The following is a 7,265-nucleotide window of genomic DNA, read 5'->3' on the forward strand; positions in this document are numbered from 1 at the left end:
GATGGTAATGTACGGTGGTTGTGGTTGGGAGGTGGTGGTGGTGGACGAATCTTAAAGGGTGGAGTGAGGGGAAGAAGAAGGTAGGATGGGGGGGGGGGATTTATTTCCATTTGTTTTTTTTTTTTAACTTTTGGGGTAAAATAGATATTTCACACACACTTAACTGAGATATTTAACATAGGTTAGTGATAAGGATCACAAGAGTGCAAAAATTACAACCACTGGAATCAACTCTGTAATAATTGAAGCATCGGGACCAAATCTTGCAATATCTATAAACCACAGAGACCAACCAAACATTTAACTCTATGTATTATATAAGATAAGATTTATGGATTGGCCGTTGTCACCCGCGTTTCCACCAATGAAATTTTAAATAGTAGCAGGAGCATAACAGTAGCAGTAACAGTAAATTACTATTTTGGCTCCTATGGTTTAGCCAGTTATAACCCCTTTAGCCCCAAATGAAATATTTTGACATATCAGACCCCGAAGTTGTATTTTATAATGGTTTTAGCCTCTTACAATAACTTTGTTACTTATTTGTAGTTAAGTGTAAGGGTAATTAGGTCTTTATATACATTAGCGGCTATTTTTATAATTATAAGTTCTTTTCTATTTAAGAGATTATTAGTGCAATTACTCAAGTTTTTTTAATTATTTCGTTATTTTCACGATTATTATTTAAAAAAATATGTTTTATATATAGAATAAATATGTATTTTCAGTAAGCGTTTGTTTTATATAAACGTCGTTTTAAAAATCATGTATTTTCAGTAAGCGTTTGTTTTTTATAATAATAATAATCGTTTCTAAAACAACAAATATACATATGTACTTTATTAAAAGGTACATGTATTAGTTGAATAAAAGTTGTGTTTAGAAATAATTTGAATATAATTTTAAAAAACATAAAAAGAAAAGTACTCAAAAACAGAAATGTCAAATTAGAACCACGTTCCTATTGTCCCACGATACATCCTTTTATATGTAGACAAAATTTGAGAAGATAGAAAGAAGCAAAAATGGCTTCCCTGCCCATCTTGACTGTTCTTGAACAGGCACAAGTATCACCACCAGAGGCCACTGTAGGCGATAGGTTGTTACCACTTACTTACTTCGACTTCTTGTGGCTAGCCCAACCTCCTATTCACAACATATTCTTTTACGAGCTCTCATGACACAAACTCAATTCATTCAAACCATTATTCCCAACCTCAAACACTCCTTGTCCATCACTCTTCAACATTTTTTTCCATTTGCTGGTAACTTACTTGTGTTTCCTACATCTGCCAAAAAGCCCGAAATCCGCTATGTTGAGGGTGATTCTGTCGCAGTTACTTTTGCAGAATCTAACCTTGATTTCAACGAACTCACCGCAAACCATCCCCGAGATTGTGAGAAGTTTTACCATCTTATACCTCCACTAGATCACGTTCAAAAAACTTCAGATTCCACAAAAGATCCCGTTGTTCTTCGTTCAAGTGACACTCTTTTCAAACTCTGGAATATCTATTGGGATGACAAATCACCATTGCCTTGGTGATGCTAGCACCAGGTTTAATTTCTTGAAGGCGTGGACATCGATTGCTCAATCTGGTTCTGATGAGTCGTTTCTAGCTAATGGAACGATGCCGTTTTATGATAGACTGATCAAAAACCCTAAACTTGACGAAAGTTATCTAAAGTTTGCTCGACTTGAAACATTCAAAGAGTATCAACCTCCCAAACTTGAACCAACAGATAAAGTTCGAGCCACATTTATATTGCCTCGGACCGTGCTCCTTAGATTAAAAGAATTGGTGACGACACAAGTACCAACAATAGCATACGTATCATGTTTTTCTGTTGCATGTGCTTATATATGGAGTTGCATAGCGAGTAGTACACATGAGAATGAGCTGCAAGTGTGCGGTTTCGCGATCGATTGTAGAGCGCGAATGAATCCCGCACTCCCAGCAAGCTACTTCGGCAACTGTGTTGGTTGGTGTTATGTTCCGGCACAAAGCAAAGTATTAACGGGAAAAGAAGGGTTCGTGACTGCTGCAAAACTGCTTGGAGAAAGTCTACATGAGAGATTGACTGATAAAGATGGAATCATGAAAGATATAGTATTTGATGACTTGTTTTCCAGTGGGGTTCCTCCTACAATAATTGGGATTGCTGGAACACCAAAGCTTAAGTTTTATGATATGGATTTTGGGTGGGGGAAAGCCCAGAAAGATTGAAACTGTTTCTATTGATTATAGTCAATCGGTATCCATGAATGCATGCAGAGAAAGGATGAGGATTTGGAAATTGGTCTTAGCCTTCCGATCAATCAGATGAAGTTGTTTTGTCAATACATTGAGGAAGGCTTAAAAACCATACGTTCTAGGCCATCTGTGTCATAAAGCTGCGCGTTATGTGACACGTGTCGTGTCACGTCACACAAGGGCTTTATGGACGTTATGTCATTATAGCCCGTAGTCATAATTTTCATTTTTATTAATTAATTAAAAAACACTTTTACTATTTTTGATTGGTCAAAGTTTTAAAACTCCTCTCCATCATACCGCTATCACCATACCGCCCCCACCATTTTCTTCCCCATAGCGCGCGCCGCCCGTCGTAGTATTCAGAGTGCTATGGGGCGCTATCAGACAAAAAAACCCAAAGATAACGCCACAGTATGGAGTAACTTAGATTGACGATAGATTACATACATTGTTTTTGTCTGTTACTTTGTTTTCCTATTTTGTAGGTCTTTATTGTGGTGGTTGTGATTCATAAATAAAATTTCGTATTTTCGTGGTCTTTTTGTGGTGGTTGTGATTCATAAATAAAAATAATATGTTTGAATTTTCTGAATTTGCCATGTTAAAGGTTTTAAACCAACCATATCATTTTTTTATATATCATGATTTTTTTTTACTACGATACACATGCTCCCTAATCTATGCTTATAGTTAATACGCTGCGCTTCGCGACTTAAATTTTGAACAAACAATCACTTGGTTGAAGAGCACGTCGCTATTATATCACTACTTGGGACAATATATTTGACAAATTAAATCCAATTTTATGAATTCTTATAAAAGATTATCCGCTTTGTTTAAATAATTTAACTATTTAGTAGAAACTATTTGAGAAACAAGTTTGGTTTTCTTTCCATCAGCTGTTTTTACCGAATAAAAATATACCGAAAATGTTTTTGAAATTTAAACATGAATTAAAGAAACATTACCACTTGAAAATATAAACAAAGGATAACGAGGCACATGGTTGTGCTGTGTCAGGACCATCAATGCACATCCCATCGTTTGGCCTACGTGAATAGATCAACGACAAAGTCTGCACCGTACTAAATTACCTTGGTAACCGCGTGGGGGTATGGTGAGGCTTGGGTTGGGCATTGGTTGACACGTGGAATGGGGTGGCAAACATGGCCAAACCCACATTGAATACGATATGACCGGGGCGGGGGTTTAGGGCGTGGGTTTGGTGGACTTGTGGGCGGGCAGACCCAATATGATTTTAAAACACAAATTTAATTTTTTTAATATTTTTAAATAAAAAAAATTACAAAAAAAGAAAATTACAAAAAAAATCCTAACTTTTATATTTGCTTTTTATCTCTTCTCTCAACGCCAAGACTATTTCTAACTCGTCACCCTGTAGGTGATCAATCGGCTGGGATAAAATTTTCAAATCATCCCGTCTTTGTTTCAGGGCATCTCTAGCGGCATCTCTAGCTTCTTTGTCTTTGTCCTTCGTATTTCGGCCCTTTGTTGTTGGAATACGTTGAATGTATCCAACTTGCATGAAATGTCATCTAACTGGTCGCTGTATATTCCCCTACGCGAGCCAGAACTCCCAGCTGAAGGCGATGCCGTTTGTTTTTTTTCTTGAGGCATTTCTTCCATGCTCGGGCCGGTTTGGGCTTGGCGAATCATCCAAAAGGTCCTCAAACTCTTGATCTCGTGCATCAGATTGGGCTTGGGACGAGGCCCTTGACCTTTTGGAAGACGAGTTAGTTTCGCTACCAATGGGGATATTCGCCCACTTTGAATGAAATTTACAAATCTCCCAACAATGCATAAAACGGAAGTCGGTCTTCATATTTGATTTGAATGCGACCACTGCATTTGTCAAAACGTCGGCTTCGATTTCACCACTTTTAGGGTTTTACTTTGCTTTATTTAAAAACTTACTAAATTTTGTAAGTTGGGAGCTTATCTCGCTCCACTTTGAGGATAAGCTATCGTTTTCACGATAAGTCTCCTTACCCATTTCTTCATGGATTTCCCTACTAACCGATTCTCACAGGGCGGTTCGATGTTGCAAATTTCCTATTTAATAAAAAAAATATTAATATATTACAAACTCATATAAAAAAGGGAAATTGGTCTGTAATAAGCCCACCTAGACCTTATTGGCCATTAATTATCCCACCTCAGAATATTCCCCTCAACAGTCCCATCTTTCACCTATTTTTCCTACAATGGTCCCCCGTTAAAAAAGCTTAACAGAGTTAATGTAACATCCGTCAAAATGGATTCCCGAAATCCGACCCGTTTTGAAATTCACATCCTAAACTTGGAAACAACGTAGATTTTTTCGCGAATTAAATAACCCTCAAAAAGATTTTGAGATGGTTATTATTTGAGTAATTAATTATTTATTTGTCAAAAAAAAAAATAATAATAATAATTCAATATAGTAAGAAATCAATTAATTTCATTAACTTAAAGGTTACTTAGATAACCTAGTTAGTTATAAGAAATCAAAATAAACCAAGTTAAGTTAGCTTTTTAGTTAACTCTTAAGTTGAGGGGCCATTTTGTAAATAAGTGAAAGTATAAAAACAAAATCTATCTAACCCTAACATCTAACATCACGCAGCCAAATCCCAAACCAGTACCCACCCTCGCCTTCTCCGATCGGTTTTCCGGTAAACACAACCAGCCCCGCAACCCCTGTTCGCTGTCTTGTTTCTCCGACCAGACACCCCCCCCCTCGACAATCACCCACACTCACCTGCTTCCTCCTCTCTAAACGAACGGCCAGACGCCCCTATGGCGACGGTCATCGGAGATCGACACGGAGAGAGAGAGAGTGCGACGGAGAGAAAGAGTGCGGTGGAGAGAATGATCGACCAACCACCTCCCTGTGGCGGCGACATAACAGCGACAACGACATAACATCGACAGCGGCGACGGCAGCCCGCCGTGAGCGGCGGCGGTTTGGTTTAGTTTGGGTCACGTTCTCCAGCGCCGGCATCAGAATTCGATTCGAGTCTCGATTCAGGTAACGTTTTCAATTTATTCGGTTCAGTGCGGGTTCTGACTCAAGTCTGACCTTGTTTATTTTCAGTTCATGTTCGGTCTGATTCTCGAGTCGGGTTTTGTTTGTTCAGTTCGTATATCGACCCTAATGTTGTTCGAGCTTGGTTCGGGTCAACTCATCGTTCGGGTCAGCTCCGGGTCAACTCAGTCAACTGACTGGTCAGTCGCGAGTTCAAGGCAACGTCAGTCAACAGCTCAGTCGGGTTCCGTTTGGACTTCAGTCAAGCCAGTCAACCGTGGTCAAATCTGGTCAAACGGTCAACGCCTGTCAAACCGGCAGATTCGATGTTCGGTAATTTCTAATGTCTTGAAGCTCACTAAATTTGTTGTGTTAATGTTACTTTAAACGCGAGCCGCGATGTACCAATGACGCGAAGGTTATAATGTTTTTATATAGTTATCGTTTTACACGGTTAATAAACTTGTAAAACCCAAACTATTCGAACGTTAGCCATGTTTATAAAACTTGAACATAGAAATACATATATATATTCATTTTTATAATTTATTGTTCCGTATCGTTCCGTACATAATCATTGTTATTGAATTGATGAGTTTTGACAAATTTAAACATAGAAATACATATATATATATATATATATTCATTTTTATAATTTATTGTTCCGTATCGTTCCGTACATAATCATTGTTATTGAATTGATGAGTTTTGACAAATTTAAACGACAACTTGTGTTGTCGGGATCGTCCAAAAACAAGGGAAACTCTGCCCGTTTTATTGTGAAAATTCGTAAAACGAAACGTGTTAAATTGTGAAACGAAACTCATCGGATTTTAGTATTTTTATGAAAATAAATGTATATTTATTTTGATTACACTTCTATAATAATCTTGATTGATTAAACTTAGAATTTTTACATAAACTATGTAAAATATATATATATACATATATACCAACTAGAAATACTCTAATTTCCAATTCAATCCTCCGTCATAATCCCGATTACTCATGCGCCTTCGTTCGCCATCAGGGTGACCTCGGTGTTCCTTCCTTCTATCTCCTCAACTCGTCATACTTGGATAATCGGAAGACTTGGCAATTATGTGAGTACACTCGACCCATTTACATTTTAAACCACTTTTGGGTTGTAACATGTTACCATACAAAATTTCACTTACACACACAATTAAACATACTTGTGAACTCAATCCGTTATACATGCTACTTGTTATGCTTGATAATACATGTTTTATGCCATTACTATGTTATACCCTCGCTTAACAATTATAGCGCTATAGGAGTAGCACACCACCCGACGGGGGATTGTTAGGTCTTTATACTATACGGTCTCGTCACATTTGTGGCGAGGGATGCTAAATACTAGTGGACACTTTGGGTTTAAATGTAATGATATGCATGCTAATTACCTTGCTTACAAATTGCCATGGGATTCGAGTAAAATGCTTTTTACTTATGCTATACTTATTCAAACTTGTTACTCGCCTTTGCTTTTGCATTGACTTTATTTTAACATGTTACAGGTGGATGTCGACGATGCATGGAATTTAGTAGGATGCTTAGATACACACTTAAAAAGAATGTATTTCATTGTTATTATTTTATTATCATGTTGTTGTATTTGTTTCAAAAGCCTTGTAATTGATCCTTTAGAAATGGAATGAAATGATTATTTAAATACTTGTCACAATTATTAGCGTTATGATGTCTCGAGCAATCTTCACACTTCGTCTCATCCCGATGTTTCCGCCATTGGTTGGGGTGTGACAGATTGGTATCAGAGCCATAACTATAGTGAATTAGGAAAAGTAGGAATGCTTTAACCTAGTCTATAGTTTAGAGCTTTATTCTCATGTTTTGCTTGAAACTACTTGCATGCTATCTTATTTGCCTTTATTTATTCTCTTTTCATCTTTCAAACCTATATGTCACTTATGTGTTACACTTCACATACTATACTT

General features: G+C 37.3%; 1 pseudogene; it reads left to right on the forward strand.

Moving 5' to 3' along the window:
* Positions 1-959: 959 nt before the first annotated feature.
* LOC118488190 lies at positions 960-2,393 on the forward strand (annotated as a pseudogene).
* Positions 2,394-7,265: the final 4,872 nt, after the last annotated feature.

The sequence above is a fragment of the Helianthus annuus genome, chromosome 16 (assembly GCF_002127325.2).
Source record: "Helianthus annuus cultivar XRQ/B chromosome 16, HanXRQr2.0-SUNRISE, whole genome shotgun sequence".
Taxonomy (NCBI): Eukaryota; Viridiplantae; Streptophyta; class Magnoliopsida; order Asterales; family Asteraceae; genus Helianthus; species Helianthus annuus.